Below are 14,841 nucleotides of genomic sequence, written 5' to 3' on the forward strand. Positions count from 1 at the left end.
TTATTTTTTTCTTCAAAACTCAACGTGAAGTTTTAACGGATTACTAAAATTAAGGATGAGCAAAATTTGGCTCGACTTGAAAAATCAATTTTTTTTCAATTTCGAGTTATTCAAGTCAACTCGAATTATCAATCCGATTTTCGAGTTTGAGTCGAGTTGAAAATTTGAAATTTCGAGTTACTTGAAAAATTGAAAATTTGACTAAGTATTTTGACTACTTTATTATCTAGTCTAAAATATTATTATTCCTTCAATTCCTCCTTCATTTTTAAGTCCATTTTTACCAAATTTGAACTACATGCTCTGATGTAAGGCAGATTCTACACTCTTCAATGGAAGTGAATAGATAGCCTTATTGTTGTCCCGATCTAGGAATGACAAGTACTGATGTCCTTGAGTTATAAGTATGGTTGTAACAAAGATTATAAGAAATAGTATTAGTAATGGAATAAGAAATGGATAAGTAATAATTAGTGGAATAAAAAGTAAGAAAAGAGATAACTACGGAATTATAATGAAGTTGTTGGTGGTCTTGATGGAAGATGATTGATGGTGTTGATGTTGTATGGAAGATGGTGATGATGTTGTATCTCAAACATGCCAAAGAAGAAGCCATGCCAAAAAAGAAGCAATGTTAAAGAGAACAACCTCGATCTTCACAAACTTGCTTGAGGGGTAGTGATAGTGTCTTCAACCCACTAGATATGAAATCTAGGAATTTAGGAATCAAGGTGAAAGAATGACGCCATAAGTATAAGAAATATACTTGCTTAATCGATAAAGTTCACAAAGAACTTTGAAGAGAAAATTAACTCACAAAGGTTGGTTTATATTATGAAATGAGATGATTACAAATGAAGGCAAGCCTCTCAATTTATAGGAAATGAGAGGGCTTTGCCGAATAGCCACATAATGTTTCGGCTAGGTATATGTCTCTAATGAAAGTACATAATGCTTTAAAATGAAATGATAAGTCCCTTGGCTTGGTGATGGTTCGACTACCTCTTCAAAGGGATCATGTTATTTCGGTAAGGATGAGGATACATCTCCCTTTTCCGAATGGTACATGCTTGTTCATCTTGGCGCCAAAGACATCTCACTTGGTCGAATGATGATGTGCTGGTTCATTTTGGCACCCAAGCTCTCATGTGCAAGGCATGTGGATGGTGGCCGAATAGGCATGGTGCTTTGTCTCATGTCCCTTCATGATTTAGGCCTCCAATGGATGTAAACACTTTACCAACGTGTACCTTGATGAAAGGGCACCTTCATGGGCATCATCGTTCATGAAATGTCACAATTGTTAGAAGGTAACCTTTCATGTTTGAGCTAGTTCTAGGGTGAATGAGTTGAAGGTGAGCTGGCCATAGGTGAGTTGTAGCATGATGAACGTTATGGCAGCTCCTTGTGAAAAGGTACCTCTTGAGGTGACAACTATTCGCGAAAAGGTACGATTTCACAAAATTTGACTTAGAACATATTTGAAGTGTCCTAAGTGATGATGATGATGGTGCAGCTTTCCAGCTGAATTGAAGTCATCTTGTAGCTCAAATCTTCAACTCAATCCAGTTATGAGCTCACGGGTCTCCAGACAACTTTTCACCAAATGTTCCTTATGTTCTCCAAAACGTCCACATGTAAGTTTCATTGCCTTTGCTTTCTCCAATTAGCTCCAAGATAGCTCCCAAGTTGTGGCCGAATGTACCTACACTTAAAACATAAAGAATAAATTAAGGATATGAATTATATCAATGTGTATAAGATAAAGATGTGTATTATATGTTATAATAATAACTCATGCATCATATGATAATGAATATCATTATTATAACTATAGATTATATGCTTGAATATCAATCAATGATGCAAACCATATGACATAATGAATGAATGCACATGTTTTGATAATTCAAGTATAGTCTAATATGAAAATGTAACTCATAATAATACATAGTGCATAAATGACTAAATTTAAGATAAAGTAAGGTAGAACTCCCTTAGATTGAACTTGATGGATCTTAAATGATGTGAGTATGTCATAAATAAAGTTGGTGCTAGACATGAACACATCATCCTCCCCTTCTTTTAGGAGATTTGTCCTCAAATCGAAATGTAACTTCTCTTTAGTGTCTTTCCATTCAAACGTTGCTGATTTTTCTTGAACCTCCTTGTGATATTTTGAATGGCCAAGAGTGATGTTTTTTGAATCACAAGAGATGTTGCTTTGAACGTTCATAACTTTTGGCATTCTAGAAGACACTTTCTTTGGTCCTCCAAGGATCATGTCTTTTGATTGAAGAGTCACAGCCTTAGGTTCTTGAAGAGTCACGTCCTTTAAGACTGTATGTATCACGCCTCTTGGCCCTTTCCCTTGAAAAGTTGTGTTCTTTGAATCATTCTATAAATCAAAGAAAAATTCTACATTTTCAAAGTTAGAATAATTGTCCTCAATCTTGCGTCTTGACAACAAGCATTCTCGTATCAAGCACTTAGATGAATAAGCCCTTGTTTTCTGAATAGTTTCCTTCATGCTTGATGCCACTTTCCAAATGATAGCTCTTGAGTACAATGCTCACATTATACTCTTGAAATGGTTTAGTTCAATGCACCAATCAATCTCACAATGACAAATGATATTTCCATCAACGTTTGGTAGGATAATACTATGTATATAAATTGAATTCCTACAAATTAAATCAAAGTTAGAATATGAAAAATTATAAACAAAATAAATGGAAGTATCAAAACCAAGGTGGATGTTTAATGGGAGTTGGTTGTTGAATTCTTTTCATGATTGACAATGCACTTGGAATATCAACGAACACAACTCTTGGCACTTCAAGTGATGCTTCTTTTGGAACTTCAAATGGTATAACCTTTGAATGATCAAGAGACATGTTTTGTGAATCACCAAAAGCCATGACTATTGGTTCTTCAAAAATCACATCTTTTACGATTTTAGAATCGTCTCCTTGAAAAGATACATCTTTTGAATTTCCCTGTAAAACAAAAGGAATTATATGAGAATGAGTAAGGTTAGATAAAATTGGTTCTTTATTCTCCTCTTTTGCTCCAATTTTATTCCTCTCATTTTTAACTCCAATGTTTTCTGCACCCACTCTCTTTTGTTCAACTACAAAAAGTTTTTCTTCATTTGAATTTTCCTCCAAACGTTCTCCTTCAATTGCATTATCTTTAAGTTGTTCTTTCATTGCTTCAATGCTCCTTTTCAAATGAGTTTGATCTTCATTCACTCGACTAGGAGATAATGAAGTCAAGATAACTTTTCTTTCATTGTGGTAGAATGAATATCGATTTGTGAATCCATCATGGACAGCCCGCTTGTCAAATTTCCATGGCCTCTCCAAGAGTAAATGACTCATATTCATAGGTACCACATCACATAGAATCTCATCTTTGTACCTTCCAAGTGAGAATGACACAAGTACTTGTTCAATTCAACCATTGCAATTCATATGGGCTGGAATGTTTAATCATTGTAAGACCCAATTTGTTTGCCATGTATGTGCTTGCAATGTTTGTACAACTTCCTCCGTCAATAGCTACAAGACACACTTTACTATTTACATAGAAACGAGTGTGAAATGTGTTTGTTCTTTGTTGTTCATCCTCTGATGTTTAGAAAGATGGAAAATCACAAGACATTGTTAGTAGAAAAATAAAGAAAATTAAAACCTTACCAGGACACTCGCAAAGCCTCACAAGCCTCACTCCAGAGAAAAGATAAGACCACTCCACTCAACACTCGTGTTTACTCTCGGGAATATGATTTTGGCTTTTACAATTCCCCTTCTGATCTCAATCACTCAATAAGCCTTTTTCCACTCGATCTCTCTTACTAAGTCCTTTGAAGAACTTACTCAAGATTAGACAAGTTATTTCTCTTCTTGTGTGCGTTGGATGCAAATTAGGTTAGGGTATAAAGGAAAAGAATAAATGGAAAGATAGAATAAATGATTCAAAGGTAATGAAAAGAAGGGAAATGTTGAAGACAAGGAAAATGAAAGTATAGAAGATATGACTACAACCCAAGAAACAACTTATTGCACCTTTCACAAGACACAATAAGGTTATCTTCTCTAGTGTAGATATGCCTCCTTGATTGACTTGTAATGGTAGAGCACTTTTCCTTGGCTTTGTCTTTCTTTTTGTTTGAAATTCTTTTTCTTCTTTTTCTGATTTTTGTTTTTGAACTCCTTTGATGTTGTAAGAGCTTTTGATTTCCTTTTTAAACTTATTTTATTTTTTACTTTTGTTGTTGCACGCCAATGACACTTTTGTTATCAATCCAATTATGCTCTGAATATCGCTTGATGTAAGACATATTCTACACTCTTCAATGGAAGTGAATAGATAGCCTTATTGTTGTCCCAATCTAGGAATAAAAAGTACGATGTCCTTGATTTATAAGTATGGTTGTAACAAAGATTATAAGAAATAATATTAGTAATGGAATAAGAAATGAATAAGTAAATAATTAATGGAATAAAAAGTAAGAAAATAGATGGATGCGAAATTATAATGAAGTTGTTGGTGGTCTTGATGGAAGATGATTGATGGTGTTGATGTTGTATGGAAGATGGTGATGATTTTGTATCACAAACATGCCAAAGAAGAAGCAATGCTAAAGAGCACAACCACGATCTTCACAAACTTGCTTGAGGGGTGGTGATAGTGTCTTCAACCTACTAGATATGAAATCTAGGAATTTACGAATCAAAGTGAAAGAATGAGGCCACAAGTATAAGAAATATACTTGCTTAATCGATAAAGTTCATAAAGAACTTTGAAGAGAGAATTAACTCACAAAGCTTGGTTTATATTATGAAAATGAGATGATTACAAATGAAGGCAAGCCTCTCAATTTATACGAAATGAGAGGACTTGGCTGAATAGCCACATAATGTTTCGGCTAGGTATATGTCTCTAATGAAAGTACATAATGCTTTAAAATAAAAGGAGAAGTCTCTTGGCTTGGTGATGGTTCGGCTACCTCTTCAAAGGGATCATGATGTTTCGGCAAGGATGAGGATACATCTCCCTTGTCCGAATGGTACATGCTTGTTCATCTTGGCGCCAAAGACATCTCCCTTGGCCGAATGATGATGTGGTGGTTCATTTTGGCGCCCAAGCTCTCATGTGCAAGGTATGTGGATGGTGGTCGAATAGGCATGGTGCTTTATCTCATGTCCCTTCATGATTTAGGCCTCCAATGGATGTAAACACTTCACCAACATGTACCTTGATGAAAGGGCACCTTCATGGGCAGCATCATTCATGAAAGGTTACAATTGTTGGAAGGTAACCTTTCATGTTTGAGCTAGTTCTAGGGTGAATGAGTTGGAGGTGAGCTGGCCATAGGTGAGTTGTAGCATGATGAACGTTATGGAAGCTCCTTGTGAAAAGATACCTCTTGAGGTGGCAACTATTTGCGAAAAGGTACGATTTCACAAAATTTGACTTAGGACATATTTGAAGTGTCCTAAGTGGTGATGATGATGGTGTAGCTCCTCAGCTGAATTGAAGTCATCTTGTAGCTCAAATCTTCAGCTCAATCCAGCTATAAGCTCACGAGTCTCTGGATAACTTTTCACCAAATTTTCCTTATGTTCTCCAAAATGTCCCCATGTAAGTTTCCTTGCCTTTGCTTTCTCCAATTAACTCCAAGATAGCTCCCAAGGTATGGCCGAATGTGCCTACACTTAAAACATAAAGAATAAGTTAAGGATAAGAATTATATCAATGTGTATATGATAAAGATGTGTACTATAGGTTATAATAATAACTCATGCATCATATGATAATGAATATCATTATTATTATAACTATAGATTATATGCTTGAATATCAATCAATGATGCAAACCATATGACATAATGAATGAATGCACATGTTTTGATAATTCAAGTATAGTCTATATATGCAAATGTATGCTCATAATAATACAGTGCATAAATGAGTAAATTTAAGATAAAGTAAGGTAGAACTCCCTTAGATTGAACTTGATAGATCTTTAATGATGTATGTCATGAGGAAAGTTGGTGCTAGACAGGATCACATCATGCTCCTAAGACATAATATAATACATATGTACTTTCAATTCCTCCTTTTTGACAATAATTTTTTATTTTTCAATTTAGTCCCTCAATTTTTCATAATTTCCTTATTTCTTCTACTCATCCTTTTATTTTATTTAGTCTCTTAAATTTGCATTTTTCTCAATTTGGTATTTTGACTAGAATTATTTGCAAATTCTTTCTTCTCATCAATTACTTGATTCATTTATACTCTCGTCAATATTTTATCAAATATTTTTTTAAAATATATTATTATGAATATATTTAAAAATATTCGTATCCAATAATCACAGTCGAAAGTCTTTAAAATTTTACTGTCTCGGATTTAAATAAATTTGGTTGAGATTTATTCTGATAAATTATTAAGAAATACATTTTGATTTATCGATTGAATATTTATAAATTGTAACGATCGATTCTATTTATAGGTTAGTATTTAATATATTATCACTGTAATATTTAAGTTTCACATATACTAGTAGAGTTTTACATTTATACATTTTCGGTACTCTCTATCCAATATATATTCGAAAAGTTGGTATTATTTTATGTATAATCCTTAAAATTTAATTGCTATCTTAGTTACTATTGAAATGTTAAACTAAATATTATATTGCCCCACCTAATTTAGGACTATAAAATCATTCGAGTCGAAAAATATATGCATCATTTGCATACATTTATACAAATATATGCAATAGAAATGCTAAACTAAGGATATTACATTGTCCCGCCTTAAAATAAGATTATAAAAACAAGGGTAAACTATGTGTTTAGTATATAAACTATCAATTTTAGTATTTAAACTTTCATTTTTTAAATCATACCCAATGTTTAGTTTTTGTTTCATTTTAGTACTTCGCCATTAAAAACTTAACGGATGGGCTCGCTGGCCGTCGCGTCTCGTCATATCCACAGGTCGATGAATCCGAAACTTTTTGACTCGTACCTTTTCGACCCCCTGAACGCGATTTCGATCTTTACTTCACTAGGAAACACCTTAATCTCCCTAGATCGATGATTGACTCTCTTCGATTTCTTCATCATCTAATCTCCATGGTCAATTATCCTATGGGCCAAAAAATGGATTATGTTATAACATATAATTCACATCTTTATTGTTATACACATTGATATAATTCATATCCTTAACTTATTCTTTATACACATCTTTATCTTATACACATTGATAATAAAGATAATGTTATATCAATGTGTATAACATAAAGATGTGTATAAGATAAAGAATTAAACTAAGTATTATGTTGCCCCATTGATATAATACACATTGTTATACACATCTTTATCTTATACACATTGATATATTTAGCTCTAAGATAATGTTGTGACCACATAATATGTTGATCTATATTCGAAAGATTTGTAACCATTCGTCCTAATAACGTAGGGTCCTTAAAGTTTAATTCTTTCATTAGTGGCAATTGAAATACTAAACTAAGTATTATGTTGCCCCACCCAATTTAGGACTATAAGATCAACATTATTGTGTGGTCCAAGTGTGTATAATGCCATGGAGGGCTAAATATGCTCTTTTTTTTGTAAGCATCAAAGTATCATTAGCTTCACAAGTCATTACTTCCTAAATAGGGGAACTCGTGTTATTCCTCTCATTGCAAGCAACCCATGTAGTTCCACATACGAGAAAGGCAACTACGCAAGAAAAAATGTCAAATTTTAATGTCAGTCCCTATAGTATACATAAATTATAAATTAAGTTGTTGAGTTTTAATTCCATCTTTTATAATCTCTATACTTTTTAAAATTTTAAAATACCGGTCGTTATAATTTAAGCATTCTGTTTTTCTAAAAGGAGATGGTATTACCATGATTTGAACCCTAACACATAACTTTAGTCAATCCTTTGTACCATTAGTGGTGGTTCAAATGCTAAGAAAGGAAACTATGCAAAGAAAATGTTGAATTTTGCTATTAGTCCTTATTATATTGTAAGTTTTTGAAATTTTGATTCTGATCTAAACGGTAGTTGTTAAGTTAAATTTTGCTCTTAGTCCTTATACTATGCGTAAATTTCAGAATTAGTTCATATTATCCGATTTAATCATGTGCAGTCCTTATAATTTAGCAACATTATCGTCAAATCATTTGAGTTAGAACTGAAATTTAAAAATTCAGAAAGCATAGAGACTAATGATATAATTTTGGCCAAAAAGGAAAATATCGACCAGCCGAAAGGCAACTAGGCAAAGAAATGGGTTAATTCCTTTGTTAGTCCACACAGTTTGCACAAGTTAAAGATTTGGTCCTTCTACTTTAATTTAATCATTTTAAATCCCTATATTTTTCTTATTTCAATTTTTCAGTCCTTGTAATTTAATCATATTGTTCCTGTACCGATTGGCTAGGACAAAAAATTCAAAATTCGAAAAGCAAAGGAATTAAAATTGAGGAAATTAGAATATAGAAAATAAATCCACAATTTATGCATAGTACAATATTAATGGCAGAATTTGGCCCAAAGAAAAAGAAAGACCAGCTCAAGAGCTCAGCCCTTGAAACTTCAACTTCTACTATTGTGCACAATACAGGGACTAATGGCAGAATTTGACCCAAAAGAAAAAAAGACCAGACTGACCCTCGAAACTTAAACTTGTACTATAAACAAGCTGCATGCTTGCAATATTCCACCATGAAAGGTGACCTAAAACCAGCAAGAAAGAAACACAATGAATTTAAAAATCCAGTTTTCTTTTGCTTTATGCCTTTTGTTTTTCTTAGTAATCGTCCCATGTAACACTCAGGCTCAGCCATTTGCATGTGACAAAAACGGCCCTAACACGAGCCAGTTCCGATTCTGTAACACTTCCTTGTCCTACAAGGATCGAGCCAGGGACCTTGTTTCACGGTCGACACTCCAAGAAAAGGTGCACAGCTCGTAAACAAGGCCTCAGTCGTTCCCTGGCTCGGTGTTCCGGCATACTAGTGGTGGTCCGAGGCGCTTCACGGCGTCTTGAATGTCGGTCCGAGCACTCGGTTCAATGCCACGGTGCCCGGTGCCACTAGTTTCCCCGCCGCGAGCTTCAACACCACATTGTGGCTAGAGATGGGACGGGTGGTGTCGACCGAGGCTTGAGCCATGTACAACGTCGGGCTAGAGATGGGGTCGTGGCCAAGAAATGCCCGGGGAGGACCCTATGGTGGTCTCGAAATACGCTGTGAATTATGTCCGGGGACTGCAAGAAGTCGGCGGCTCCTCCGGGGACGGTAACAAGCTTAAGGTTTCGAGTTGTTGCAAGCATTACACTGCTTATGATTTGGACAATTGGAAAGGAGTGGATAGGTTCCATTTTGATTCAAAGGTATGCATAACTTATAGAGTTGGTTGGTTAACATATATCAAATACGTGTGGTCGAATTATTCGACGTGTCAGATACGGTTATTTTACCAAAAATGAAAAGTTCGAATAACATAAATTACAATATTTTTCTTCAGGTCACAAAGCAGGACTTGGAAGATACGTATCAGCCACCATTCAAGAGCTGTGTGCAGGAAGGACATGTGAGCAGTGTAATGTGCTCATACAATAGGGTCAATGGAGTCCCAACTTGTGCTGATCCAGACCTTAAAGGCATAAGAGGCCATTGGGGTCTTGATGGGTATATTTCTATTTGTTCTTACTCGAAAAAACGATAAAATCGAGTCATGCTACTATCATAACATGATTGTTTCCGAAAGTGTTCGATCGATAACGTCGTTATCGACATTTTCACTTCGTTTTTGACAGATACGTCGTTTCGGACTGTGACTCGGTCGAGGTTTATTAAGATTCCATCCATTATACTGTTACACCGGAAGATGCAGTGGCCCTTGCTTTGAAGGCTGGTCTAAACATGAATTGTGGGGATTATTTGGGGAAATACACAGTGAATGCGATCAACTTAAGAAAGTAGATGAATCTATTGTTGATCAGACTTTAGTATATAACTATATAGTACTTATGAGGCTCGGTTTATTCGATGGAAACCCGAAACAGCTTCCATACGGTAACCTCGGTCTGTCCGATGTATGCACCGATGACCATCAACGGCTAGCCCTTGATGCTGCCAAGCAGGGAATAGTTTTACTCGACAACCATGGCGTTCTTCCTCTGTCTAATACAGTCACACAAAATTTAGCTGTCAACGAACCAAACACTAATGCCACGACGGTTATGATAAGTAACTATGCCGGTATACCTTGTCGGTACAGTAGCCCTTTACAAGGACTGCAAAAGTAGGTGTCAACGGTTACATATGAGGCGGGTGTAGTGATGTCAAATGTGGTAGTGAGATGCTTATCCAGCACGCGGTTCAGGCTGCAGCGAATGTCGATGCTGTGGTGCTAGTCGTGGGCCTAGATCAATTGGTCGAGGCCGAAGGGATCGATCGAGTAGGCTTGACATTGCCGGGATTTCAAGAGAAGTTGGTGACTGATGTTGCTAATGCAGCAAATGGGAAAGTCGTGATTGTGGTTATGGCTGCTGGTCCTATTGATATATCATTTGCAAAGAACATGAGAAACAACAGAGGGATTCTGTTGGTCGGATATCCGGGTCAAGCCGGCGGAGACGCCATCGCTCAAGTCATATTCGGAGACTACAATCCAGGTTTCCTATCTTTTTCATCTTCTTTGATGACAATTTAAGTAAAACATTTTGTCCCAAAACGTCAAATGTGCTGATAATTTGTCCTGCTGTCTCAGCTGGAAGGTCCCCATTCACATGATACCTACAAGAGTACGCCGATAAGGTCCCGATGACTGACATGAACATGCGAGCCAACGCCACCGCAAACTACCCCGGGAGAACCTATAGGTTCTACACCGACAAAACCGTTTACGATTTCGGATGCGGACTAAGCTACACATCGTTCTCAAAGTTCGTAATATTATCTCCTTCCACAATACCAATAACCTCAACACAAAAATCCATTCTCAAACAATATAATCCCTACTCAAACATCGGTGAAGCAATTGACGCATCTACCCTAAACTGCGACATCCTACAATTTGACATCTTTATCGGAGTGAGGAACAAGGGACCGATGGATGGAGATCATGTGGTCCTCCTCTTCTGGAAGCCACCAAGCTCGAACATCACCGGGGCACCGAACAAGCAGCTGGTCGGGTTCGAGAGGGTCGAGGTGAAGAAAGGCAAGACCAAGAAAGTGACAATGAGCTTAGATGTGTGCAAAGATTTCACCTTAGTGGATGCCGAAGGGAAGAGGAAGCTGGTCATAGGACAGCATACCCTATTTGTAGGATCCTCCGGTGAGCGCCAAGTGAGGCACCATTTCGTTATAAGGCAAACAGGCAACATAGGACTGTATTAGAATAAAGGGTAATATACTATAGAAAGTCCTTAAATTTAAACAAGTCCTTAAATTACTCTATATTACCTTTATTATGTGTAGATACGACGGTTCATGTATTCGTACTGTATTCATGTGTCTTGTCGTGTCCTAATTATGTTGAATGTGTTTCATATTTATATAAAATTTAATATATAAATAGTATCTTTTATATAAATTCTAATATATTCGTATAAAGTTATATTGTATTCTGTTGAAGGGTAAGTCATACCACTAACTACTCAACTATTTAGTCTTTTTATTTTTACCACATAAGTCATACCACTGACTACTCAACTATTTAGTCTTTTTATTTTTACAACATATCTTTCAATTTTATCAATTATATTACCTAACTATTTAATTGCTATCCATCAAGCCACTGGAAGTCAACGAAAATTCTAACGTGACATTTAAAAACATTAACATAATTTCAAATTTAGTTCTCAATACTTATGCATCATATCAATTTGATCCTAATTTAAATTTATAAATCAATCTTTCATTTCATTGGAGGATATTTTTAAAATTTTAATTTATTAGGTTAAATATTTTTTTATGGAATAAGGTGGTGAAACCTGATTCAGTATAAAACTAATGACCGAGCATAAATGGGGATATGAAAACTTGAAACCGTGTCCAGCAAACTGACAGGGGCGCGCCTCAACCACTGCACTAGCCTCTTCTTTTCGTTAAGTTTTACAATACTATTTATATACCTTATTATCATTAGTAAAAGATTTGAAACTAGGTCACTAACATAAGATAGATACCAGTTAGCTACTAGAATAAATCACAAATTTGATGCTAAGTTACAATATTTTATTTATGAGAAGAACAAAACTATAAGATAAATCTAATAGACATTATTTCAGTTAATGCAAAATAATTGATAATATTATTTATTCAAATAATATTTATATTAAATTTAAAATATTTTTATTAGATTTATTTAAATCATATATTGCTTACTGATAATTTAAAATTATTAATAATATTTTATGTGATTTATTTAATATGGTTTATTAAAATATAATCTAATATTTATAATACTTTAAATCACATATTGTTTAATAATAATAATAATATATTATTATTATTATCTTATATTAGATTTATTTAATATTATTAATAATATTATTTATTTAAATAACATTTTATATTAAAATTATTTAATGGTTTCATTATTCTCATATATAAAATGTTATAAATTATATTAAATTTATTATTTAGCCTAGCGGCTAATAGTTGGGCAAAAGTGCCCAGATAATGTTACAGTGAGTGTTTAATTCCCAAAAAAATGCAGTTTACTTATTATTTCCCGAAATGGGGTGAAATATACAGTGTTTCATGTGGTGCTTGGGATCTCTCGATGTCTTTAGGGTTAATTTATTGCATGTTTCATTTCTCGACGTCTTTGGGGTTAATATTTTCCATGCATATCGAAAGCTGTCTGTGGGATCTCTCAGCGTCTTCTGTTGCATGTGGGAGATCACAGGGTGAGCATAGAAAGCTGTTGTTGCATGTGCCAGGGGTGAGCAGTTGCATGTGGGGGGGCCTGGACGTGAATCGTGCATGCATGCTACAAAGATTCATGCGTTTCTAGGGATCTCTCGAAGTCTTTAGGGGTGTTGGATTTGTGACAGGATATCTCGGCGTCTCTAACACAAAATTTTCCATGCCAAGGTGGATCTCTCAGCGTCTTCCATGTATGAATGCTCGGGGAATGCTCGGCGTCTTCAAGCAATGCATATATGGAATGCTCAAAGTCTTCACTTGTCGTTTGGCGCACGGGAATCTCTGCATGACTCTCTGAATTGTGCATGCATGCTGCTGGGAGGGGCCTGGACGTCTGAATCTCTCGGCGTCTTCTTCAGCAGTGGCAGAATGCATCCACTGTGACATGGGGCAACCAATAATGCATGCACTGGAAGCCCGTGAACGTGAACATGTTTATAAGAGGGGTTTAGGCATTTCATTTACAATTCCATAGAGATTTCCTTATTCTTTTTCTATCATATGAGTGCCATAAGTTAAAAAGGGTTCTTAATACGCTGCAGAGGAGGAGACTAGCTACAGCAAAAACAGACGTCGAAGATTTTATATCAAGGTTCAATCAAGAAAGTGCAGTCAGGCAGTTCCTCGCAACAAAGGTATTCTCAACTTTAGTTAGAATGTGAAAGCCCATTTAATGCGATTTCTATTTCCATGATTGTATTGATGAAGAAATATGTATTACTCTTTCATTTTGGCTTGTAGATCTTTGATTGCCTGAGAATCTTTAAAGCCCTTAATGATATTTACTTGATTGCTTTTGGATGCCAAAACCCATACATATGATATAGGAAGACTAGGAATCCTCAAAGGGCTTCTTATTGCATTGAACTTGGATTTTCTCGGTTTAAATATGTGGCATTGATTATGAATGGCCAGAAATTATAAGAACTTGCCTATGCAGTCTTTTCCTTGCTTTAACGTATCATTAAAAATTGCTAATCTATAAGAACACATTGGGTAAAGAGGTGATTGAACATTTTGTATCTCAACACTTGCTTAGGGTTTACTTTGTGAACTAAGAGTGTAATTGCTTTCATCACATGTTGATCGGTTATTGACTTGAACAACTTGCTTAGGACCTTAACTTCTTACCATGGTGCATCACTTTTATTCTCATTCCAAGAATCTTTGGGTTTGACATGGAATATGAAAATTGACGAGAAACATTAGACATGCTGATAAAGCTTCAGATGCTCCTTCTTTTGTCCCCTTTTGGAAGGATGATTTACTTGTGAACATAGGGAAATCTTTTACTAATACAATCTTCCTTTCCATTAAGATGTTTTTAGTTGAATGGGCTTTTTAACGTTGAAGGATGATTTTCTTTTAGTTTCAATTGGAGTTGTTGCTTTACTTGAAGTGGGTTTTCAGTGATAATTTTCCGAGTTTTGGTTTAACGCTGTTCAAAAACACGTAAGTTCTCTCTCGTTTCCTATGTGAACTCCATTTATTTTTTCCAACATATTAAGTTGTATTTGAGTTTAATATTTTTTTCTAGATTTGGTAAAACATGGCAGAAGAAAATGTTCTTTTGAGGCTAGATGGTCAACACATTTCGAGTCATTTGGGAGAACTGGTATTATGATCGAATAATTTTTTTATTTGAGAACGGTGAATTAATTATAATTACTTGGATTAAAAAATTACAAGATGACGAACAACGAGTCCTTCGTCCTCGACTTATCAATTGTGAGATGCCAGATCAACGTATTGTCGAAAATTTAAAAATAGTCGGTTTTTATGATGTCGCTTTTGTAAGAGAATTTAGGTTGGTCCTTGGTCTTATCAGTGCATTAATTGAATGGTGGAGACCAGAAAC

The 14,841-nt window shown here is 35.2% G+C and overlaps 1 pseudogene; it reads left to right on the forward strand.

Annotated features, from left to right (window-relative positions):
* The first annotated feature begins 8,798 nt into the window (after positions 1-8,798).
* LOC120142672 lies at positions 8,799-11,466 on the forward strand (annotated as a pseudogene).
* Positions 11,467-14,841: the final 3,375 nt, after the last annotated feature.

The sequence above is a fragment of the Hibiscus syriacus genome, unplaced genomic scaffold (assembly GCF_006381635.1).
Source record: "Hibiscus syriacus cultivar Baekdansim isolate YM2019G1 unplaced genomic scaffold, ASM638163v2 tig00110831_pilon, whole genome shotgun sequence".
In the NCBI taxonomy this organism is placed as follows: Eukaryota; Viridiplantae; Streptophyta; class Magnoliopsida; order Malvales; family Malvaceae; genus Hibiscus; species Hibiscus syriacus.